This window comes from Anabrus simplex, chromosome 2 (assembly GCF_040414725.1).
Source record: "Anabrus simplex isolate iqAnaSimp1 chromosome 2, ASM4041472v1, whole genome shotgun sequence".
Classification (NCBI taxonomy): domain Eukaryota; kingdom Metazoa; phylum Arthropoda; class Insecta; order Orthoptera; family Tettigoniidae; genus Anabrus; species Anabrus simplex.
Genome location: NC_090266.1, coordinates 1,138,854,564 through 1,138,882,301, shown reverse-complemented (window position 1 = coordinate 1,138,882,301; position 27,738 = coordinate 1,138,854,564).

The following is a 27,738-nucleotide window of genomic DNA, read 5'->3' as shown; positions in this document are numbered from 1 at the left end:
GTCCTTTGAAAAGAAACGTACATTCTTTAGGGCAGTTTCACGAAATAACTTAATACAGTCTCTCGAAGAGGAAACAATGTTTCACTAAGGCACAGTCTTTACGCACTAAGTCCCTTACACTCTTATAACAGCACAGTTTCAAAAATATCTACGAGACGGCGATTTCTGTATAGTCTCTGCAATATGGAATTCACAAGACGAAGATAATGTTAATCAGCTCGACAGATCGACGTTACAAATGAACAAGTTTCCTGCTTGCACGCGAAGTTAGAGTCCGATGAGAATATGTTCGACACTTGTATCGCGTATTTCCTATCACCGGTCCTTAGCCGGACAGAGTAACAGACTGTACTACCGCAGCTGGCCCGCACGGCTTCGCAGCTGGTACACGACGAAATCACACACACACACACACACACACACACACACATAAACACACACACACTCACACACACACTACTACGGGGCTGGCGAGCTCCTTATATTGCCATAGGTCGGACGGCTAGACTGAAAATATGAGCCTCTTTAACATTTTATAACTCGGCCATTCTTCCGCCGATTTTCATGAAATTTTGGGCAGTAGTATTTGTTATCCAGGCCTACAAGGTGGTTTTCTTCAAATCACCATCGGACATCCCGTTCGTGATATAATGATATCGAAGCGAATGGAACTTTCGATCGTGACGTCACTTGGCCTTGGCTGGTACTCTGCAGCGAGCGATCACTTGCACGCTGTCACCCATGATGCCTGCGCGCTCGGCGCTCGTTTTAAATCCACACAGTCGGGTGTTAGCGCGTTCTCCTCAAGAAATACATGAACGGCAAATGAAATTTTAATATTCTACCTTGGCTGAGTCCCCTGACCTCATAATAACAACCATATCCTCCATTTGTGAACCGAGACTCGTCAAGAAATCCTGAAATTTCCTGTTTCGCGAACTTTACGGGCGAGTAACGTTTACTATTTTAATGACAAATTTCAAAAGATAATTTGAATTCATTGATCTGTCACAAAGACTTACTTGGTGTAGTAAGCAATTACAATTCATTACTTCAGTATTTATCACCTTTACCGCTTCGAGTTGGAATCATTTAACTGAGCCTTCCCGCCTTCCTACGAATTCAGGTACCAAGCCGGTTGTTATACCTAAAGAGGCCTATACACATACGAACATGGCTCAGCGATCTCGGCATTTTTCTAAGTTCACGAACCAAGATAGCCTGTGTGTGTTGTCTCACGAACCATGTTCATGGCGAACATGGATTTCTGTCGAGTCGGAAATCTTGGTTCGTGGAGTTGCCGGCGACGAACCATGCTCGCGTGTGTTTACCGTACGCGCACATTTTAGCGATACATGGACAACCTAGTGCTGAATAGGTCTTCGAGATTCGTACTGGAAACATTTGAAACACAAACTATGAATCGCTTATGCATCGCTGTGTGATATCTGGCGTACACTTTACGTACTAGTACAGTTGTTTACACAGCAAAGCCAAACTATAGAATTCATTCTGGGAACAAGATTCGCATCGAGAATTGTTATATAAGGTGTGTATGACACAGTTGATGGCTTAAGATAATAAAGGTTTAGAAAATTCATATCGATCGATCATATTATCGATTCAATTCAGATTTCATTTTCATTCAGTTGGCAGTATTATCGGAACCGTGAGAAGTCCCTCCTTACTCCACCACCCCGTACAAAGCAATTTCGCTAAAAGGTGCGCGGACTATAGTGGAGGGTGCGAACTTGGTCCTTCTCTCAACTGTACAAACAGGTTTTGACCGGCTGAGTTGATAATATGAGACCAGGCATTGGCAGCGTCCGGTTGATAAGTACAGTTGTCAGGATGTCAGACACCGCGACGTTCATGGCAACCTAGCTTTTTGACAGATTGTATACAGTCTCTCAGGGGCTTTCCTTCTCTTTGAAAAAGGAAGTCATGTGTATATAGAGTCAGATATATGCCGGAGGAGGCTTTGTAGCAGCTACTGAGAATGATGCGTGAGAAGATACCCGAGGCAGATTCAACGATTTTAACTTCGATAGTTACGGTACTTATTGATGCTCCATTAACAGAGGAAGGAGAGCCGGATGATGACAGCCAGTGCGAGGAAATTCAACAATTAGAATCGCAGATAATAACAATTTGTTGAATTTAATTCTAACAAGGCTTTAAAAAATCAATATATTATGTTTAATATTGGTGGCTGTGCCTTAATTAAGGCCACGGCCGCTTCCTGCCAGTTCTTAGGCATTTCCTCTCCCATCGTCGCCATAAGACCTATCTGTGTCAGTGCGACGTAAAGCAAATTGAAAAAAGGAAGAAAAACTGGGGTATGCCCCAGTTGATATGTATTTGCCAATAGTCCTATACAGATTCATCCCTGGTGAGATACAGTGTGCAGACTTTACCGACTACATCAGGTTTTTCTCAGTCTCGCCCTTGGCTTTGACAATATGCTATTTGCTTTACGTCGCACCGACACAGATATACTTGACAAGGTACAATATACAATATTTATTAATAATGATATAAAGAGCTGCAACATAATCAATGAAGAGAATGGGTGAACGTTGAGTACACGCCGCATAAGTGATGTTTCTTAGAAGTATGTTTCAGAAGACAAAGGTTGAGAGAATGGCGTCCTACGAAGAACTTCTTCTCCTTGCTCTTCTATTAAAAAAAGAAAAACCGAATGGTTAGGAAAACGAGGAAACATCCTGTATTTGTTTCTTGACTGACTAGAGGATTATATTATACATTGTTTGACGATCTAAATGAGGATGACAGTAAATTTTTCAGTTACCTGCGCATGTCAAAGTCGTGATTTTACGAATTGCTTGGCCACATAAAAGAAGAAATAACGGGAAACGACACAGGACTAAACAAGTGCTTCCCAGATGAGCTGTAATTTACTAATATAGCCATATATTGGACCAATGGTACTTGTAAATATAAAATATAGAATTTGTATGGATATTACATATTATCATATAAGAGTAGTAAACGTTGTATAATACTATTCTTCACGCCCTCGGGTTTTGCTTCGAATTCTGGAATAAAGTTCTTTAAAATACTGATTTAAGAATTCAGTTTTTCTATTTTGTCAGCGTAAACTTCATTCAGTTCTACCTCAAAAATGAAGTCTGCAGTATTTATTCGACTTTCAAATAATTTTGCCATCTCCTTCATTTGCTGTTGTAGTTTGTTTGAAGTCTCCATGTTCAATAAATAAATCACAATAAGTAAAATATTCACTCTACCACAGCAAGAAACCAAACAAGGTAATGAATAAAAATAATGGTTAGGCTGATCGCTGACTCAATTGCGTTCCATCTTCCGCATTACGACAAGCTGGTGTGAGAACACGAACATGAGTGACGTTTCCGTATATGCGGACAGGTACAAAATCAGGCGACTAGTTGCGCCACTAGTCGCCCGCCGCTAATAGGCTACATTTACTGCAATGCCCCATCACGCATTTGAGCAACTAAAAGTCGCCAGAGCAGTTTCCGGCTCAGATGACGGCCGGCGACTAGCTGCTCAGTTGCGCGCCCATTTGATTCAATGGTCCGCGAGTCGGCTGTTCAACTAGTTGCGCCACTAGTCACCACAACTAATAGCGGCCTTTTGTTGATGATACCATTCGTTCCTGCCAGACAAGTTTTCCCCGGGCATTAAAATAACTCACATAATCCATTCTGCTCTGCTTTTTAACTAATTTCTATATTCCATATCTGGCATTCGCAGAAAATTATGAAAGGAATTTTCACATGTGTCTTTGAGCATGTCTAAAGATTCATGTTCTTGCAAGCAGTCCTTACATCACGTGCTCCTTTTCGTACCCAACACGTCAAGCACGATAACAGCAGACGCAACTTTGAAAACGCTCATTGCCACGACAAGTGTGAGACCGATTTCTTCGTGCTGGATTGACGTGTGTGTAGCGAAACAGAAGCGAATTTGGTTCGCGATCCAAATTCAGGAACCAAGTTCGTCGAACGATGTTCGTATGTGAATAGGGCGCTTAAAAGACTGATGAATTTCAGTTCGATCCAATTCAAATTGTCAATTAAAACTCCTATTAAATCAGTAGCTGCTTTAATAGGAATACTAGCAGATGATGCTGCAGTAAGCTAATATTGAGATATTTATCAACTCCCTTTACGAAATTGGCAGTATTGATAGCATCATAACACTTATCAGAGTGGAATCTTCTTTTCCTGCCGCTTTTTCCCCACACCTGTGGGGTCGCGGGTGCGAACTGCGTCGCACATGTGGATTTGGCCCTGTTTTTACGGCCGGATGCCCTTCCTGACGCCAACCCTCTATGGAGGGATGTAAGCACTATTGCGTGTTTCTGTGGTGGTTGGTAGTGTAGTGTGTTGTCTGAATATGATGAGGAGAGTGTTGGGACGGACATATACACCCAGTCCCCGAGCCAGAAGAATTAATCAGAAGCGATTAAAATCCCCGACCCGGCCGGGAATCGAACCCGCGACCCTCTGAACCGAAGGCCAGTACGCTGACCATTCAGCCAACGAGTCGGACACTTATCAGAGCGGAATATCACTTGCAAATTTTGGCCGGACATTATAAAGTTTAGATTTATTAATTTCGTGTGACTATTTCTAGCCGAGTGCAGCCATTCTAAGGCAGACCCTCCGATGAGGGTGGTCGGCATCTGCCATGTGTGGGTAACGACGTGTTATTGTGGTGGAGGATAGTGTTATGTGTGGTGTGTTAGTTGCAGGGAATTTTGGGGACAGCACAAACACCCAGCCCCCGGGCCTTTGGAATTAACCAATGAAGGTTAATATCCCCGACCCTGCCGGGAAACGAACCCGGGACCCTCTGAACAGAAGGACAGTATGATGACTTTTCATCCAACGAGTCGGACAAAGTTTAGATAACTCATCTACACGGCGAGCTACCGTCTGTCGCGATAAGCTTAGAGAACTGGGATTTCTGGTCCAGAAATTCAAGGCATTCTTTAACAAACTCAACGTCGGAAAACGGTTTTTATTTCTTTGCAATAATTTCCGCTACCAAATAGCTCACCTTGAAAAGCGATTTAGATTGAGTGGATATATTCTGAAGACATGGTTTTTGTCCCGAATGCATAAGTTCAGTCAATGTCTTCACGAAATTAACCCTTAAATTTATCATATGAAAAAGGCATGTCATAACGTTATTTAACATTGTATCTAACATGAAATGATATGCCCCGTCCGAAATGTTTCTTGATGCAAGATGTAGAAGCCATAACCACCACTCGAAAACCTACAATCTGTTTTCCAGTCAATGACCGGGTCAGGGATGGGATGAATGAAGCCCCCAACTTGCGGCGAGGATAGGAATTGTGCCGGTTGCCGAGGCCTGCCGCGCTCCTCTGGGACAAGGATTAATGACTGACAGATGAAATGAAAAAATCATGGAGAGTGTTGCTGGAATGAAAGATGACAGGGAAACCGGAGTACTCGGAGGAAAACCTGTCCCGCCTCCGCTTTGTCCAACAAAAATTTAACATGGAGTGTCCGGGATTTGAACCGCGGTATCCAGCGGTGACAGGTCGGCGCGCTGCCACCTAAGCCACGGAGGCTCCCACAACCACCACTTATTAACCTTAACTTTAATGAACATACGCTATTCGCACAGTTTTAAAAGGCACTGGAAAGTAGTTTTCTGACAAACACTGTTACTTAAACCCTGACCTGTTACAATTTGAGAATGTGAGAGCTCGGAGCTACATTACCAGGTTTTGGCTACAATATAAAAGAACAGTATGTCACTTTCAAAGGTACCGAGTTCCAGAACACAAAAGGAAATTAAGTCTCGGAATAATTTACCAATGTAGATGTTCTATAATTGTCCAACATCTCTGATATCATTAAGAATATACTTTTCTTTTTTTGCTAGCGGCTTTACGTCGCACTGACACAGATAGGTCTTATGGCGACGAAAGAATATACTAGACTGGGAACTGACAGGGAATCTCTAACCTGGGTGTCGGTCCTAAATGGCAGATCAGAGGTGATTTACACCTTATATGAGGATCTTGCTGGAAACCAGAGAGGGCAAATAAACGAATAAAATAATAAAATGAACTCTCAAAACATCAAGATGTCCTTCCTAAGATACAAAACAGTTGCATTGGAAAGAATTTCAAATTTACAAAAAATCACAGATGAAGTTTCGTTCAATTTTAATATAAATTCCTGGAATTAGAAATTTGTTTTAATTTATAAATTTGGGTTCGGGCTGCAAACAAAGTTAACGAGAACCGCGTGTTGGGACACACCTCCACTAGAGCCTACAGACGAAACAAGTCTGATTTTATCGTTCCGACTCCTGCAGTCTTCTTCTCTTCTTAATCTGTTTACCCTCCAGGCTATTCCCTCGTATTCAGCGAAGAATCCCACCTCTACCGCCTCAAGGGCAATGTCCTGGAGTGTGAGACTAAGGGTCGTGGGATACAACTGGGGAGGATGACCAGTACATCGCCCAGGCTGTCTCACCTGTTATGCTGAACAGGGGCCTTGTGGGGGATGGGAAGTTTGGAAGGGATAGACAAATAAGAGGGAAGGAAGCGGCCGTGGCCTTAAGTTATGTACCATCTCGGCATTTGCCTGGAGGAGAAGTGGGAAAACACGGAAAACCACTTCGAGGATGGCTGAGGAGGGAATCGAAACCCCCTCTACTCAGATGACTTCACGAGGCTGAGTGGACCCCGTTCCAGCCCTAGTACCAGTTTTCAAATTGCGTGGCAGAGCCGGGAAACGAACCCGGGCCTCTGGGGGTGGCAGTATAAGCACACTAACAACTACACCACAGAGGCGGACGACTCCCGCATTAATGCACTAAATATCTAACTCAGACATTCGATTATATATTTTAAATGCATTTTCATATTATTATTATTATTGTTATTATTATTATTATTACCGGGCGAGTTGGCCGTGCGCGTAGAGGCGCGCGGCTGTGAGCTTGCATCCGGGAGATAGTAGGTTCGAATCCCACTATCGGCAGCCCTGAAGATGGTTTTCCGTGGTTTCCCATTTTCACACCAGGCAAATGCTGGGGCTGTACCTTAATTAAGGCCACGGCCGCTTCCTTCCAACTCCTAGGCTTTTCCCATCCCATCGTCGCCATAAGACCTATCTGTGTCGGTGCGACGTAAAGCCCCTAGCGGTATTATTATTATTATTATACTTAACCCGCTTACCCTCCAGGGGTAGTTTCTTCCCCTTGAACTCAGTTAGGGATCCCACGTCTACTGCCTCAAGGGCAGTACCGTGGAGCGTGAGACATTGGGTCAGTGATACAACTAGGCGGGAGGACCGGTAGCTCGCCCAGGCGGCCACAACTGCTATGCTGAACAGGGGGGATGGGAAGACAAAGAAGTGGGAAGAAAGCGGCCGTGGTTCTTAAGTTAGTTACAATCTTGGCATTTGCCTGGTGGAGAAGTAGGAAACCTCGGAAAACCACTTCGAGGATATTTGAGGTGGGAATTGAACCCTCCTCTACTCAGATGGCCGAGCTCCCGAGGCTGAGTGGACCACGTTACAGTCCTCGTACCACTTTCCGAATTCCGTGGCAGAACCGGGAATCAAACCCGGACCTCCGGGGTTGGCAGCTAATCGCACTAACCTTTACATCACAGAGGCGGGCAAACATTATTATTATTATTATTATTATTATTATTATTGTTGTTGTTGTTGTTCGGGGCATTCGTGGACCAACAGAGGTGAAAGAAAGTGCCGGGATGAAAGGGTCTACTTAAAATGTCAAGAAAATAATTTAAAACTTAAACTGAAGGTTATATTTTTGAAAAACAACAAACTTAACAACTTCTCACTTAGTGAGATAACAATGACATTTCAGGTACAAGACTTAGAAAAATCCAAGATTTCAGAACTTTAACACTCTTGGGCTACAAGCCCCTAACTTTACAATTCTTGAGCTACTAGCTCAAGTTTACAAAGCTCACAAAGTTACCCAAGGGCAGAAATCCCTTGATACATGGAGCACTAGCTCCTTAAACTATATCAGGCCTCCCAGAGGCACTTTTTCAACACTTGATAAAGAGCTAAGGTGCTCTCGGTATTCCAAGCCTACTCAAGGCAACACAACATGAAAATCTAATGATCACTGGCCTTACAAGGCACAATTTACAAATAGAAATCTTATTACACAGGGGTATCTAGTACCCAACCTACAGGGCCTTAGTGAAAAAGAACAGATTAAATAAACGGCCTGAGTACAACTTGAGTGGAGTCGAAGATTGAGCTCCAAATAAAATTTTAGGACCTATAGGGCACTTAGCCGACGAAAAAGCTGCTAATCCCAAACTACTAAGGTAGCGCGGATGGAGATAACTTTAATACATTGCAGAAACAAATGTGGCACCTCAAACCGAGATGAAGGGGAGCTCGAGAGGGTATATCACTCTCTATCCCCGATTTACCATTAAAATCTTATGAAATTCCTACATTAGCCGAAACGAGATTTACATTTTAGAGAAGTTGGTTACATAGTCAAAGTTTCGGACCTTTCCCTCGGGTTAAACTGCAGAGCCAGCAAGAAATAAAGATGTTAAGTGGCCATTACCTGGTAGAAGTTCTAGCAGCTGACGAAGAGGCCTCCCGCCTCATGCTTGACACACACACTCACTAAGATGATGATGAATTGGCAAAGAGACTTGAAAATCCGCAGTTTATAAACCCTCGGGGAACGTTCGAAACCTTTCATCAATAAACCAGCAACACACTCTCAATTTTGTTGGTGGATTTAAAAGTTACACTCAAAATCCAAGAAGAAGGCGGTGACAGGTTGAAAATTAATTACAGAAATTTAGGATTGGCTAGATTCAAAACTGGCGGAAAGAAAAGATAAATATTGCCAACCCAACAAATAAGTGAACATCAGTTAATAAAAATACTCATGAATACAAAATTTCTTTAAATCAAAAGTTCTTTCACTTCGCACCAGGGTGCGTGATCATAGTTTCTTGTAGTGACATCTATGGACGAATGTCCAAACTTCTTGATGAAGGGCAAACAAAACAAGTAGAAATTCACACAGTACAGGAAACTTTACAATAACAAAATTCCATCAGATATTAGTGGTGGCATCTTGTGAGTAAAGTTTTAAGTAGGTCTAGTTTCAAGTTCATGGTTTTCCCAGTGGAGGAGTTCTTTTAGGCGCTAGATTTAAATGCGAAGCGTTGGGGTGTACCTCCCGGTACAATTATTATTATTACTATTATTATTATTATTATTATTATTATTATTATTATTATTATTATTATTATTATTATTATTGTCCGCCTCTGTGGTGTAGTGGTTAGCGTGATTAGCTGCCGCCCCCGGAGGTCCGGGTTCGATTCCCGCCTCTGCCACGAAATTTGTAAAAGTGGTACGAGGGCTGAAACGGGGTCCACTCAGCCTCGGGAGGTCAACTGAGTAGAGGTGGGTTCGATTCCCACGTCAGCCATCCTCGAAGTAGTTTTCCGTGGTTTCCCACTTCTCCTCCAGGCGAATGCCGGGATGGTACCTAACTTAAGGCCACGGCCGCTTCCTTCACTCTTCCTTGCCTATCCCATCCGATCTTCCCATCCCTTCACAAGGCCCCTGTTCAGCATAGCAGGTGAGGCCGCCTGGGCGAGGTAGTGGTCATTCTCCCCAGTTGTATCCCCCGACCAAGAGTCTGAAGCTCCAGGACACTGCCCTTGAGGCGGTAAAGGTGGGATCCCTCGCTGAGTCCGAGGGAAACACCGAACCTGGAGGGTAAACAGATGATGATGATGATGATGATGATTATTATTATTATTATTATTTTTATTATTATTATTACTATTATTATTATTAATTTTATTATTATTTTATATCTCTCAGTGTCCTGGAGTATAAACCGCCATATGATTATAGAGCATTCATTTTCGAAATCCCACAATACGTTATCCTCAATTCTTGAACAATAGGAACAAGTGTTCTAACCTTTTCCTTATTTACTGTACTGCATGACGAATTGTATTACGCAAGGAAAATATTAGCATATGGTGCATGGAGTAGGACAAGACATTTTACACCTGTGCTTGCTTTGTGACGCCATACCTCCAGCCTATATAGCCGCGAATGCTGAATACAAAGAAGCTAAGTGTTCGCAATGATCGTGCTACTTGTGTTGTTCTTTCTGCCGGTAAGTTACAAAGATTGTTTAAACCGAGGCCAATTTTCCGAACATACTAAGCAGTTTTCCTAGAGCTATTCTTTAACGTTATTCTTTCTTTCTTTCTTTCTTTCTTTCTTTCTTTCTTTCTTACCTTCTTTCTTTCTTAATCCATTTACCCTCCAGGGTTGGTTTTTCCCTCGGAGTCAGCGAGGGATCCCACCTCGACCGCCTCAAGTGCAGTGTCATGGAGCGTGAGATTTTTGGGTCGGGAGATACAACTGGGAAGGAGGACCAGTACCTCTCCCAGGCGACCTATCCTGCTATGCTAAATTGGGGCCTTGTGGGGGATGGGAAGATTGGAAGGGATAGACAAATAAAAGAGAAGGAAGCGGCCGTGGCCTTAAGTTAGGTACCATCCCGACATTTGCCTGGAGGAGAAGTGGAAAAACACGAAAAACCACTTCGAGGATGACTGAGGTGGGAATTGAGCCCTCCTCTACTCAGTTGACCTCCCGAGGCTGTGCGACCCCTTTCCAGCCTCGTACCACTTTTCAAATTTTGAGGCAGAGCCGGGAAACGAACCCGGGCCTCTGGGGTTTTCAGCTAATCACACGAACCAGTACACAACAGAGATGGTCTCCTTTATGTTATCCGAGCCAAAATGCGTTCGATAGGAGTATCTGTTGTTCTATTTTGTTGAAGTTTCCAGAAGCTTGGGATATCATTGTCAAAAGACCCCGTAACCTGTGACATCCCTCCAACATCTCATTGATTAGGAAGACATGGTTTTTCAGTGTCGACAGGTTTAAAGTGAGAATTTTAAAACGCTTCCAATCGGTCAAACAGGGGTTGTTTATAGAATATATAACATCGCTGTGTCCAGTTCCCTGGCTGAATGGTCAGCGAAGTGGTCTTCCATTCCAAGGGTCCGGGGTTCGATCCCAAGCCGTGTCGGCTATTTTAGCCCCGTTTTGTTCATTCCTATAGCATGGGAATTCGATATATACGTTCGTCTTCGTGCACATTTTCCTTCGCACACGACACACTATACTATATTTGCAACCACCACAGGAACACGTAATAGTAATGTATTCCTCCACACAGGGTTCATGTCAAGAAGGGTACCCGGCCGTAGAACTAGGTTCGTTGTACACATGCTGGGCTGAGTGGTTCAGACTGTTAAGGTGCTGGATTTCTGAGCTCAAGTTGGCAGGCTCGATCCTGGGTCAGTCTGGTGATAATTGAAGGTGCTCAAATATGTCAGCCCCTTGTGGGTAAATTTTCCAGCTTGTAAGAGAACTCCCACGGGACAAAATCGGGTGCCTTGGCGTCCTCGATAACCGTAAAGAGTAGTTAATGTGACGTAGAGCCAATAATAAACAAGGCCAGGAAGAAAAAGGCGAGGAAAAAGATTATAGCCATTGTGTAGGATAGCGTGTCTACCTTTTGCCCGGAGACCCCTGGTCCCATTCCTGGCCAGTCCAAAGACTTCAGCTCTGGCCTGTGGGATGGGAGTTAAGATAGCCTCATGGGATGAATGGAAGATCTGGCTGATACGAGAGGCAGCAGACGCGGTAATGAAAGCCATACTATAAGGCCGAGGAAGTCGTCAGTATATATGTTCGTAAATCACTAGAACGCCATTTTCCCAATCGCTGGGTTAGTTGGTATAGTCCCGTCAGCTGTCAATCGAGTTCTTCCGATCTAATCCACTTGATTTTTATTTCGGGGGGCACCTCAAAGACTTGCTGTACCAAGTGGAAATGCCGATTAAGTAACCCTAAGACAACGTATATGGGATGCCGACACCTGTAAGAGCTGACGTGGAGGTGTGGAGCTGGGTGAGGGATTGATGGTGTCAGCACATGAAGTCTGACGTCGAGCATTTCCTATGAAGGAACAGAACAGTAACTTCGCATCTTCAAGTGCATGCTAAATTAATTTCAGAGCCATGTTCGCTGGCTAGGGGCTTTACGTCGCACCGACACAGACAGGTCTTACTGAGTCATGTTCAGAGTATTAATTAATAATTTGGAGTTGTTGACAGTTCATTATATTCTTTTTCGTGTATTCTAACAAACTAAGTGTTACAAAGTTTGAGTGTGACGGTTAACGTTTATTTTAATAATAATAATAATAATAATAATAATAATAATAATAATAACAATAATAATAATAATAATAATAATAATAATAATAATAATAATTGCTCACGGCCCACTAACTTAGTTTTACGGTTCTCGGAGATTCCGAGGTGCCTGAATTTTGCCCACATGCATTCTTTAACGTGCCAGTAAGTCTGCTGATAGGAATCCGACGTATTTCAGAAGGTTAAATTACCACCGGACTAAGCCAGGATTAAACCTGCCATGTCAGGACCAGGGAGGCAGTACTTTAACCGTCTGACTCACTCAGTCCATAAACTTTCAGTTTGATACGGTTAATAAACACTGAAAACGAAGTAATAAGTTATAATACTTTATTTTACCATTATAAGTGTTATTTTTGTTTGGAAGGATAAACTGTAGTTACGTTAATTTATGTACTTTCATAACGTGTACATTATCCGTTTGAAACAAAACGTTCGATGTGCTGTAATAATTCACATTCTATACCACTCATTTGGATATCCTATCCCATGCATTATTTCCTTGACGCAATGAACATTGTTTACGTATACGCCAGCATGATTTTGCCTTGCTCATTCTACCTTTATGCAATGCAAAACGGGATAGTGCAATACTTCATTTATTTTAGTGCCTACCTTAAACCTACACTCGAATATTTATAATACCCCACAATCTAGAGACCCCGCAACGTCACAGACGGTCATGCCATTTCCACACTCACAAGAGTATGGGGCTGATGACTACAAATATCCCAATCCCCTAAAGGACCTAACAGTAACAGAACCCACATTAACACCGGCTATTCGATACATCTCCATTAATCGCGATCGATGACCAAGGGCGTTTGAAGTTCTTGAAACCGAAACAAAATGCTAGCAATTTATTATGGACAGGTTGCCCTTAAATAAACCAAACTGGTTTGGGAAGTATATTACGTAACATATCATGATCCAGTAGCACCAGGCTTCAGCTTTTATCTTGGACAGGATACACATACCCGTAAACCAAACCGGCTTGACTACAATGGTGCGTATCTTACCATGAACCAGTAGCACCGCCTTCAGCTGTTATCTTGGATAGGCTGCCCACACACATGAACAAAACTAGTTTGGCAAGTATGGAGCGTAACTTGTCATGTTCCAGTAGCACCAGCCTTCAGCTGTTATCGTGGACAGGCCGTCCATATACTTAAACAAATCAATGGTGTATATTTACTTGTATCTTTAGTTGGTTAGTTAGTTATTTAGGCAGACAGTACTGGACAAAACAATTTTCTCCTTTTAATCCGTTTAGCCTCCAGGGTTGGTTTTCCGCCGGACTAAGCGGGAAATCCCACGTTTACAGCCTAAAGGGCAGTGTATTGAAGCATGGGACTTTGGGTCGGGCGATACAACAGGGAACGAGGACCAGTACCTCACCCAGCCGGCCTCACCTGCTGTGCTAAACAGGGGCCTTGTAGGGGGATGGGAAGTTTGGAAAGGATAGACAAGGAAGAGGGAAGGAAGCGACTGTGGCCTCAAGTTAGGTAACATTCAGGCATTTGCCTGGAGGGGAAGTGGGAAACCACGGAAAACAACTTCGAGGATGGCCGATGTGGGAATCGAGCACCCCTCTACTCAGCTGACTTTCCGAGGCTGAGTGGACTCCGTTCCAGCCCTTGTACCACTTATCGAATTTCGTGGCAGAGTCGGGAAACGAACCCGGGCCTCCGGGAGTGGCAACTAATCACGCTAAATACTACACCACAGAGGTGAACGGAACAACAATAAGATGCAATGTAAAGACGGAAGTCATATATATTTGCATATGTGTATATGCTCATTTAAATACTATTTCTGTGTTAACATTTTTCACAGACCAAAATTCATTTGAACAACATAAAATAATGACTACTATATCATGGTCAAGATTCCAGTAGCACCCTCCATAGCAGAGTCCGTTATTCTGCTAGGTAACCTATCCTCCTCCATCCGCCTCACATGACCCCACCACCGAAGCCGGTTTATGCGTACAGCTTCATCCATCGAGTTCATTCCTAACTTAGCCTTTATCTCCTCATTCCGAGTACCCTCCTGCCATTGTTCCCACCTGTTTGTACCAGCAATCATTCTTGCTACTTTCATGTATGTTACTTCTAACTTATGAATAAGATATCCTGAATCCACCCAGCTTTCACTCCCGTAAAGCTAATTTCGTCTGAAAACAGACCGATGTAAAGATAGTTTCGTCTGGGAGCTGACTTCCTTCCTACAGAATACTGTTGATCGCAACTGCGAGCTCACTGCATTAACTTTACGACACCTTGATTCAATTTCACTTACTATATTACCAGCCTGAGAGAACACACACCCTAAATACTTGAAATTATCAACCTGTTCTAGCTTTGTATCACCAATCTGACATTCAATTCTGTTGAATTTCCTACTTACTGACATCAATTCAGTCTTCGAAAGGCTAGTTACTCATTGCACTTATTTTCAAGTTCCATGATATTAGACTGCAGGCTTTCGGCACAGTCTGCCATTAAGACCAAATCGTCAGCATAGGACATACTGCTTACTACACTTCCACCTAACTGAATCCCTCCTTCCATTTTATACCTTTCAGCAGATGATCCATGTAAACTACGAACAGCAAAGGTGAAAGATTACAGGCTTGTGTAACCCCTGTAAGTACCCTGAACCAAGAACTCATTCTATCATCAATTCTCACTGAAGCCCAATTGTCAACATAAATTCCTTTGATTGATTTTAATAATCTACCTTTAATTCCATAGTCCCCCAGTATGGCAAACATCTTTTCCCTCGGTACTTTATCATATGCTTTTTTCTTGATCTACGAAACATAAACACAACTGCCTATTCCTCTCGTGGCATTTTTCAATTATCTGGCGCATACTGAAAATCTGATCCTGACAGCCTCTCTGTGGTCTGAAACCACACTGGTTTTCATCCAAATTACTCTCAACTACTGATCGCACCCTCCCTTCCAAGATGCCAGTGAATACCTTACCTGGTACACTAATCAATGAGATACCTCGATAGTTGTTGCAATCCTTCGTGTTCCCTTGCTTATAGATAGGGGCAATTACTGCTTTTGTCCAATCTGAAGGTAGCTTACGGACACTCTATGCTAATCTTACTACTCTATGAAGCCATTTCATCCCGGCCTTCCCACTATACTTCACCATTTCAGGCCATTTCATCCCTGCCTTCCCACTATACTTCACCATTTCAGGTCTAATTTCATCTATTACTGCTGCTTTATGACAATGGAGTTTGTTTACCATCCTTTCCACTTCCTCAAGCGTAATTTCACCAACACCATTTTCCTCCTCCCCATGAGCTTGGCTGTTCGCAACACCACCAGGAAGATTTCCTTTTACGTTGAGAAGCTGTTCAAAATATTCCCTTCTCCTCTCCAGTGATTCCCTGGGATCTATTATGAGTTCAGCTGAATTACTCAAAACACTTTTCATTTCCTTTTTCCGTTCCTTCCTAACATTCTTTGTTACTGTCCAGAAAGGTTTCCCTGCTGCTTAACCTAGCCTTTCCAGCTTATTACCAAAATCTTCCTACGACTTCTTTTTGGATTCAACAACTATTTGTTTCGCTCTGTTTCTTTCATCTACGTACAAATCCCTGTCTGCCTCGGCCCTTGTTTGGAGCCATTTCTGATAAGCCTTCTTTTTACGTTTACAAGCTGCTCTCGCTTCATCATTCCACCAAGATGTTTGCTTTTTCCCATCTTTACACACAGTTGTTCCTAGGTATTCCCTTGCTGTTTCTACTACAGCATCCCGGTATGCCACCCATTCTCTTTCTGTATCCTGAACCTGTTTACTGTCTACTCTTCGAAACTTCTCACTAATCACATCCATGTACTTCTGCCTAATTTCCTCGTCCTGGAGATTTTCTGCCCTTATTCGTTTGCAGACAGATTTAACTTACTCTATCCTAGTCCTAGAGATACTCAGTTCACTACAGATCAGATAGTGGTCTGTATCATCGAAAAATCCCCGGAAAACTCGTACATTTCTAACAGATTTCCTGAATTCGAAGTCGGTTAATATATGTCTATTATGGATCTGGTACCCCTAGCCTCCCACGTGTAGCGGTGAATAGCCTTATGCTTGAAGAATGTATTCGTAACAGTTAAATCCATACTAGCACAGAAGTCCAGGAAACGCTTCCCATTCCTATTAGCTTCCATAATTTTCTTCCCCACATTTACCAATCACCCTTTCGTATCCTTCAGTTCTATTTCCAACTCTCGCATTGAAATCGCCCATTAGCACTATTTTATCCTTGCTGTTGACCCTGACCACGATGTCACTCAATGCTTCATAAAACTTGTCAACTTCATCCTCATCTGCACCCTCACATGGTGAATACACTGAGACAATTCTAGTCCTAATTCCTCCAACTGACAAATCTACCCACATCATTCGCTCATGTACGAGGCTAACAGAAACTACGTTGCGAGCAATGGTATTCCTGATAAACAGCCCTACCCCATACTCTGCCCTTCCCTTGCTAACAGCCGTCAAGTACACTTTATAATCTTCTACCTCTTCCTCGTTATCTCCCCTTACCCCTATATCACTTACTCCTAGCTCATCCAGAAGCATCCTCTCTGCTGACTCAGCCAGTTCTACTTTCTTTCTTCCATAAGCCCCATTAATATTGATAGCTCCCCATCGAATTCCATTTCTTTCGCCAAGTTGTTTCCAAGGAGTCCCTCGCCTGACAAATGGGAGTGGGACTCCGTTACTCCCATAGGTCCGAGGCTTGCTTAAAATGTTCTGAGCTCGGTAAATTCATGAAGCAGGATGCTACCCTACTTACACATAGTCCAAGTCTCTCCTCTATCGGGTTATGGACCACCGGGTGTATTGTATAGTCCCAGCCGCCTGAGCACAAGGAGGGCTATGACTCGGAATATGTCCGAGATGCCCACTCCCATTCCATAGCAACTTGTATCCCGACTCTCAGGACCACTTGCTAGGCCACTCAGCCGTTCCGCATGGTTCACGAATTAGGACGTGACTACAGTAACACACACCATGAAATAATAATAATAATAATAATAATAATAATAATAATAATAATAATAATAATAATAATAATAATAATAATAATAATAGTAATAATAATAATAGGCTTTTGGTTATACGTCCTTCTAACTACGTTTACGGTACCATAGGAGATCAGGGAAGTCTTTCATTTCTAGCCTCCCTTCATGGATCCCCTCTCTCGTATTTTATTCCTTCGCGTTTCCCTTTTCATTTTCATGGTTTTCGTACTTACCTTCCTGGTCAGTATGGTCTGGTGATCACTCGATTTTGCACTTCATAAAAACAATCACGACAAAAGGACCATCATTTCCTTTTCACTCGTTACCATTTCGATAGAACAACATTTCCAAGTGAACCACGTACGGCATTGCAGTACTTCGCGCTAAACATCTAAATTTGTTAATATCTCTGTTATGGCCTGCGCGATAAATGTGTATGACACATCAAGGATCCTAAATTGCAGTGTCTATAAAACGTTTCCTACGTCAGGTTTTAGATACTCCAAATATGTATTTCCTGAGATACTTGGAATTTTTGGAAAAAATTGGATAATGATTGACCTTGCCATTATCATTATTCGTAAGGCAAACGTGCATAAAACATGAACGATCGGAAATGATATTTTATACAATACTAGCAAGATAACCGTGCTTCGCTACGGTTTTAAATTGAAAGTTATTATACATGTTGTAGAGTCCAATGTCAGCTGAGTTTGTAAAATGCGCCCTCGGGAATGGTTATTTATTTTTGATCTAACACTCATTTGAACCCCATACGGGAGTATTTCAATGTTTTAAACCCTTATCTTATTTAACGTCTAGGATATAAAAGTGAACAAACTGCGAAATTTTGATTTTGCACGTCGAACATTGAAGGACCTTAGAATCTTGGAATAAATTTTAAGGGGTGAATGTTTTGAAATATTTATTATCATCTAAGGTATAGAAGACCACTTTTTATAAGAAAAATAATTTTGTGCCTGAAACGGTTACGAAAGAATGGATATTGTTTTTTTAGAGTCAACCACCATCGAAACCCCTTAGGGGAGAAACATTTTGAAGTATACAATATTTTACACCTAGGACATAAAAGAAAAACCTTCTCGTAAAATTACATGTTTGTACGTCAAACAGTTTGGGAGGCACGAATAATTTCGTTTACGGAGCTAACCTCATTTAACAGTTTAGTGGTGGAACCTTTAAAACTGGGTCCTATTTCGCACCTAGGATTTAAAATATATACGGCTGTTTGGAATTTTGTCTTTGTACGTTAAACCGTTTCGAAGAAACGAATTCAAAAATTTGTTTTCGAATCTTAAACCCCATTTAACTCTCTGGGGAGTTAAATTTGTTTCAAACGTTCTGTTATTTACCACCTAGGATATCACTTGAATATTTAACTTCGTAATTCAAGCGGTTTCATATAAATGCGCATTTTTGTCATCATTCCTCCCCCACATAAAACAGTTAGGGTTGTATTATTTTACGTCCACTTCTTACTTGTAACTCTTTTTTTTTTTTTGCTAGGGGCTTTACGTCCCACCGACACAGATAGGTCTTATGGCGACGATTGTACCTCATAAAGAAGTATTCAACTCATTTTACATCCCTCTTAAGTTGATTCGCCCTCTTCGACCCCCGAAAATACGTGTTTATTTATTTTAAAGGAGATTCCAAATACCAATTTTCACGTCCGTAACAATCTTCGTTTTAGAGATATAAGTATCCTTATAAAAAATTCAACCCCTTTTTCAGTCCTTAAGTAGATTTTCCGAAAACAAAAAATACGTGTTTCTTTATTTTTGAAGCAGATTCCAAATACCAATTTTCACGTCTGTAACATTTTTAGTTTTTGAGATGCCAGTATCCTAATAAAAATAATTCAACCTCTTTTCCAGTTCTTCGTACCCCCTCCCCCTTAAGTACTTTTTATGAAGACAAAAATTGCTTCTTACTTTATTCTTATAATATTAAAAATATCAATTTTCAGGACTGCAATGTGTTAAATGTTTGAGATATAAGCCTACTGAAGATACGCTCATTTTAAAAATTTACACCCCTTCAGTGGATTTTCAGAAAACAAATTATGCGTATTTCTTAACGTTTACATGAGATTCCAAGTACCAGTTTTTCACGTCTGTAAGATGTTATGATTTTGAGATATACTGTACATATACTCATTTAAAAAATTCAACCCATTTGTCACTCCTGTTCACCTCCCAGTAAATAGATTTTCCAAAAACAAAAAAATTACCTGCTTCTTTATATTCAAAGGTGATTCCAAATACCAATTTTCATGACTATAACATCTTCAGCTTTAGAGATATAAGTATCCTCATAAAAGGTATTCAACCCATTTTTCAACTTTTTCATCCCCATTAAGAGGATTTTCCGAAAACAAAAAAATACTTGTTTCCTTGATTTTAAAGGAGATTCCAAATACCAATTTTCACATCTTGAAACGGTTAAGTTTTTGAAATATAGATTCACTTCATTTAAATTTAACCCCTTTTCACCACCTTAGCTATGGAATCTCCAAAAATCCTCCCTTAGTGAGCACCTGCATTGAATATATATATATCCCCAAAATTCCATTTCTTTACGTCCTGTAGTTTTGGCTCGGCAATGATTAATCAGTCACTTAGGACATGTTCTTATACGCCTATATAGGGAGATTTATAACTCAGAGTATTCGGTAAAGCTAATATTAACGGAGAAAATTGACATTTCATGTATTGATCCCCTTAATATGGCTGAATATTAATTAAATGTCTGGCTCCATGGCTAAATGGTTAGCGTGCTGGCCTTTAGACACAGGGGTCTCCGGTTTGATTCTCGGCAGGGTCGGAAATTTTAACCATAATTGGTTAATTTCGCTGACACGGCGGCTGGACGTATGTTTCGTCTTCACCATCATTCCATCCTTATCACCAAGCGCAAGTTGCCTACGGGAGTCAAATCAAAAGACTTGCATCCGGCGAGCCAAACCTGTCCTCGGACACTCCCGGCGCTAAAAGCCATATGACATTTCATTTTCATTAATTAAATTTTATGTAGGATAGTGCACCCTTAGCCGGCCCCGCGGTGTAGAGGAGGCCCAGGTTCGATTTTCGGCCAGGTCAGGGATTTTTACCTACATCTGAAGACTGGTTCGACGTTTACTCAGTCTACGTGATTACAATTGAGGAGCTATCTGATGGTGAGATGGTGGCCCCGGTCTAGAAAGCCAAGAATAACGGCCGAGGGGATCCGTCGTGTTGACCACACGACACCTCGTAATCTGCAGGCCTACGGGGCTGTTGCACCATGGGGTTGGTTGGTTAGTGCATTCTTGGGATATCCCTGAACTTAATTACCATGTTTCAAGAAATTCTATTAAACCGTTTTCCGTTCATGTGCAGACAATAAAACAGGTAGGCAAAAATTGAACTTAACGCACTTTCGAACTCTGTGTACTAAGCACTTGATAAAAGTTTAACATTTAAATGTACAGTATAGGCAGAAATGTAATTTTACGTGTATTTATATGTTACCTTAACAAGTCGTACATTCACATAAGATCTGAGACCAGCTGTTTTTCTTTCAGGCTGTTCGTCCACAGACAGAGGAATGTAGCAGCTTCGGTTTTCAGTGCAGTACTGACTGCAAAAGTATTGGTTACTGCTTGCCATCGTCTTCCGGCGGATACCAATGGAAGAATTCTGCCTCTTGTGGTGCTCTGTATTGCGATCCCAACAGGCAACAATGTTCCTCAGACCAAACTGCCTGCATAGGTAGCAACACGCAAGTAAATATTATTTGTGGTGGTAATGAAGGATATTATCCTGACCCGTACGACTGCCACAAGTTTTACTATTGTAACGCTGATGAAACAATAACTCTGACGCCTCCATGTCCTTCGAACTATGGGTATAACGCCTGTACAAAGCAGTGTGACATTCCTCTCACCAACGGTCAGTGTGACAGCAATGAAAATGTGTGCAGAAAGGCAGGGGATGTTCATTTGGTGGCAACTAACCATCAGCTGTTTTATATCTGCAGGGCAGACAGCCAGGGGATACTCACGCCCCTAATGACGAACTGTCAGGACCATCAAGTGTTCGACTTAAGAAGTCAGGCGTGCGTTCAACGGACTGGCGCAGGATGTTCATCGGATGGAGGAGAAACTTCGTGTTCTGTGAAGTGTACTTCACCAGGAGTTGTTCTTGCAGATCCTTGTAACTGCAGAGCGTACTACTATTGCAGACCCGACCTCACATCGATGTCTATAAACTGTACAGCTGGCTTCCATTTTGTCGCCAACACTGGATGTATCATTGGAGATTGCACTAACTAGGGAAAATATCCTCCGTATGAATGGAGTGGTTTCTCATGGAAATGTTAAATTTCTATCAAATACTTTACCAAATGTGTTGTTGTTATTCTTATGATTATGAATAGTAGTAGAAGGAGGAGAATGAAGAGGAAGAGGAGAAGGAGGTCTATTATCTTCGTCATTATTGCCGCTGTCCCTCAAAGCATTAACAGAAAATGTTCAAGCTTCTTCATGTAGAGTAAGTTAAATCCATAAGGAATAGTATCGATAAGAAATGTGTTGGATCGACCGTGATGATCATCTGTCTAGACGGTCACCTTCAGGTTACCTGGTATAACTGTTCTTAAATATACGAGATCTGTGTCAGTAACTCTGGAAACGCAGCGTTCATGTATTATTTTATAGAGATACCTAGCCAAGGCTGCTCGATTCCCCTTCTGTAGAGACTCCTGGCCCCGTGGTTTACGCAGTCTATATCAGAAAATAATACGAAATTAATTCCTGGGGATGAAGTGCATTCAGCTAACCATTCTATGCCACTTAGCGGCAAGGTTACGGAAAATGGAGGTCCGTACCTTTCACTAACCCAAGAGCCTTCATGAAATTTGCAAAGTCTGTTTAGTTTCTTGTATTTATTTTTTGTTATACGGTATATTGTGGCGTTGTTCTTACATTGGGTATATTATGAATTCAAGCTGGACCAACAGAAGATCTTACCCTTATAGCAACATATTTTGGGATTGTTGAGCATGGAAACGACTATTATACGCCCAGAAATATAGAAGGTGTAATGTGAGCTTAATATGCAAATATATGAGATTAAATAATTTTCCCGGATTAAAATTAAGAATCCTTATATCAACTTTTATATTGTAATTACTAGTACTCCTTGTAATTGTAAGTAGGTAGATTTCTGTAATCGGTATTGTATTCTTCTAATTATAAATTGGTAGGCTTTTACAAACACGAACATATTTACACATCAGAGACTTTTCATATACGTCGACAAGATGACGCTCTAATGGCTAGACAATTATAAATTTACACATGGTTTATCCAGTTGGTGGGAACATTCAAATACTATTATATGTAAACAGCATATTAATTTTTGTGTAAATGTTACTACTTTTTGCATGTGTTCAGCGTTAATTTCTCTGTTAAAGTAAAAATATATTGAATATGTTGAACCGTGTCCGAGAAAGGTACTGGAGTGATATATCTATTCATTTAAATAGCATTTAAATGACATAAATCTTTGCCTTATTCCTTCCCCAGACCAGATAATCCCATAACCAAATTGATAATGTACAGAAGAATTAAGAGATTCAGTAGCTTATTCCAAGGGATGACAATTTATGAAGATCGTTATGGATACCGCTGTTAACATGATACAGCTCTTGTTCTGGAACGCTTAGGTTAACTGAAGAGTTCATGAAGGATTGTAGAAGTGCCTTGATGTTGAAGTTACCACAACACTGGGGTACATCGGACTGTGACAGCTGCAAGCAAGTCCGGATTACGCTGTGGCAGGAGGCGGTTCGCGTGACTCTGCCTCATTGCGTGTGACGTGTAGTGTTCTATTATTCTATAGTGTAATTACTTAAAGTGAAAATAGCAACCAACGGCATCCGGAAAAATACAATTAAATGTGCTTTCCCTGACAAGGCAAATAAACTCGACCCTGCGGAAATACACGAGTGGATACAGCAAACTTTAAAGTTGAATGTCGACCAACTGGAGGCCATACAACTTGACAATTTGGAAACGGCAGTCTACATCAAGTTAACCAGTAAACTGTTAATGGAAAAGATCCTACTCACGACAAATGGATACTCACAGGTACGAAAATTTAATGGCTCTATATCTGATGTGGTGATAACATATGCGGACGTGGATAGCAAATTAGTGAGAATAATGAGCCTCCCCATAGAAATTCCAAATGAAAGAATAATGTCTTTCTTTAGCAAGTATGGAAATGTAAGAGAAATCCGGAATGAGAGGTGGTCCTCCACCTATATTTATAATATATACAGTGGAATTAGGGCCATGCGCATAGAGTTAAAAACTGCCATACCTCCCATTGTATCTATAGAGGGATACAGGGCGCAGGTAGTCTACGAAGGGCAACCAAAATCCTGCTTTTCCTGAAATGCTACAGATAATTTTAGACAGGACTGTCCCATACGGCGCGGAGAGAAAGAACATAAATCGTGGCCTGGACTCCTTGTTGCCAATAATGAATGTCACAGTGACTCCCTGGCTGCACTAGAGTCAGAAAACTCGGTCCCGGTCCAACCACAAGTTGCAGAACAACAACAAACGGATGACTCACCTAGTCACTCCACTGTCGTCTCGCAGACACCAGTCAGCCGGGTCGACTCCCCATCTGCAATATGTACACAGCCACAAACACAACAGTCAAAGCTGGACACACATGAACAACACCAAACATCTGCCAATACTCAGCCACAGATAGACAGCCTTGTAGCAACAGACTGCTTGATTATAAACAACATTCAACAGGGAACTAGCAGCGCCAGGGGCGGCTTTTCAGGTGAAGTGCCACTTCACCACTTATTTTTACCATAATGAATTACTTAAATTTATTTTTATGATGACATTTGTTGGTTTTACGGAAAGAAAATGTTTTATTTTACGGCGTTTGGAGCACTTGATGAGAACCAGGGGAACTTACGAAAGCGCCGGCTGTCGGCCACAGTACGGCGCGTGAGACTGAGTGAAGACGAGAGATTCCGCAGCTGCTTCTACCTCCCAAATGCTCCCTCCCAGCGCTTGGCCTTGGCGGTTGCCATGACAACCGTGACGTCATCCGCGTACTTTCCACATAGCAGAATGTGCAAGTGAAATTGTCGAAGGATCGGAATGCTTCGTCTTCCGTGCGTCATTCTTTGTGATGTACTGAGAACATTTCCTAACTGTCTGAGTAATATTTACAAACATATGAAACTGCATTTAATTGAAAAATCTGGATTTTAAAATGGAAAATCTGAAAATTAACATTCATTAAATAAATTACACACTCGTCGAACCTTGTACTCACACTTACTTGTTACCTGCTTACTTACACATACGTTATTTGAAGGGCGCCAGCTGTCACTCAGTACAGCAATAATAGAATGAGACTCTTGACCATCTCTAGGGAGTGGGGTAATAAGCTTACTTTTGACAACATACCATATAAGTTCTGGGAAAAGGAGACTGGCGTTCGGTTTCCCCATTAATTTTGAGGTTAAGATATTTTACTGTCAATGAAATGAAACTATGAATTCGTTTGATAGAACAATATATATTCTTTAAATAATATATCAAAAAATAGTGAGTCTTGTTGCGATAAAACAGATGAGAATATGAAATTATGACATTGCAACTGAAAGAAAACTAGGCATGAATTTAAATTCTTCTTGACCGGACATTTAACAATTTATACGAAATATTTCCCTCACTGATTCACTTGACTGTACCTTCAACACTTTGAGTGTAATTACGACGTATTCCTTTGCTCTGGTGTTTACTGTAGATGTGTCACGCCTAACGTGGTGATACATCCTCGCGACTGCTTCTTCTCCATATCATCTGACTTCTTTGTAAGTCAATATGGTATGACCTCTTGGCAGGTCCAGGGTTGCCCTCTCTGACTCCTTGGTAAGCCTTGCGTCCGCGTCTTCCACTAAGTGACGGACCAACCATTTGGTCTCACTCTCTCAATGACCAATAATGGCTCACTGAGTCTTCTCCATCTCTCGTTCACACTGGTTGACTGGCCAACTAAGGCCTCTTGATCTAGTAGACTACTTCACTGTACTGCATCCGTATAAGTAATGACTGACGCTACAATGTGCATCCACCTTATATAGACGTTGGTTGACACAGCTACGTAATCTCCAGAAATAGCAATGACATACTCCCACCTACGCGACAGATATTACACACAGTGGTGAAATAGCCCGGAGGCTGACTCGCTGAGCGCATATCTAAATAAATACAATGCCGTAGCCATGAAGTAGCGATGACTTGGCAGAATCGCCAGTAGTGTAACAATATAACAACGTCACTTCCAATCTGTGATATATATACAACAATTCTCACTGTACAGGTATTGAGTGTTATTCTATACATACGTATATATGCGTACATCTAAGTACAATCTTGCAAGCAACAGGCAATTGCAAAATCGAATTGAATAAGACTGATAATTACAATAATAGTAACAATATCACAGATAACATAATAATACGGACATAATAATAATAATAATAATAATAATAATAATAATAATAATAAAATACAGATATCATCTTGTAACGGGATTTGAACCGTTACAGTACGAGTACTTACGGATCGTGCTTCATTCGTAGTGTTGTGCTGTTTTATTTAAACATGTATTCTATTTATGACATAGTGTGTATTTTATTACAAACGCCATTTTCACGTTGGAGAAACGAAGATCAGAATAAAGTTCTACGTTTTGATCACCCTACTGAATCACTGCAGATTTGTGCTGCAAAAGAAGTGAAACATTCCGGTAAATCTTTTTTTTTGCTAGGGGCTTTACGTCGCGCCGACACAGATAGGTCTTATGGCGACGATGGGATAGGAAAGGCCTAGGAGTTGGAAGGAAGCGGCCGTGGCCTTAATTAAGGTACAGCCCCAGCATTTGCCTGGTGTGAAAATGGGAAACCACGGAAAACCATTTTCAGGGCTGCCGATAGTGGGATTCGAACCTACTATCTCCCGAATGCAAGCTCACAGCCGCGCGCCTCTACGCGCACGGCCAACTCGCCCGGTCCGGTAAATCTTACAATCTTAGTTTCAAACGATCGTGGTTTAAGGAATTTCCATGGTTGTGCTCCTCTCCAGCTCTACAGAAGTTATTTTGTTGGGCCTGCTTGCCTCTTATCAATAAAAATAACGTTTGGGATAAAGAAGGATTTTCAGCCCTTTAGAACATAGCACGTTCTTAACATAAGCACTCAGACTCTGCTGAACTTATAATATGGCAGCTAGATTTGAAGACATTGGAAAAAGAAAAGTACGATCTCCAATGTCCTGAAGGAAAATGCCAGACTGTATATTGTAACTGTACAGTTCAATAAAAATGTACATTTATATAGGCTTTTCCTTCAGTTGGTAATTGATGCAGTGCTCTATTTAAGTAAACAAGAACTAGCTTTTCGTGGTCATGACGAAACATTAAATTCAATAAATCGTGGTCACGTGCTGGACCCTCCGCCAGTCAAAGTACGAGGTACGAGTTCAAAACAACCAAAAACAACACGTAATTCCTAAATCTTATCCGCCTCTGTGGTGTAGTGGTTAATGTGATAAGCTGCCACCCCGGAGGCCCGGGTTCGATTCCCGACTCTGCCACGAAATTTAAAAAGTGGTACGAGGGCTGAAACGGGGTCCACTCAGCCTCGGGAGGTCAACTGAGTAGAAGTGGGCTCGATTTCCACCTCAGCCATCCTGGAAGTGGTTTCCCGTGGTTTCCCTCTTCTCCTCCAGACAAATGCCGGGATGGTACCTAACTTAAGGGCACGGCCGCTTCCTTCCCTCGTCCTTGCGTATCAATTCCCATCCCTGTTCAGCAAAGTAGGTGAGGCCGGCTGGGCGAGGTACTGGTCATTCTCCCCAGTTGTATCGCCGACCCAAAGTCTCACGCTCCAGGACACTTCCCTTGGGGCGATAGAGGTGGGATCCCTCGCTGAGTCCGAGGGAACTAACCCTGGAGGGTAAGCAAATAAAGAAATAAAGAAGTTCCTAAATCTGTCGCTCGAAACCGAACGAGTTATAGCTCTTCACCATACTTTACAGCCACGAGCCGGCCACTGAGCAGCGCACCTACCAACACTGACGTGGAGAGTGTATTACCTGCTACAACTGGGGAGGGGGACATAAATGTCCCACCCCTGAATCAGAACTCCACTCCCGATCCAGTGACCACTAGCATGGAGTGGCTTGCAGAAATAGAAGACGATACCTCTACGATTATGGAAAACCAGGTCACGGGGTCAGGGACCC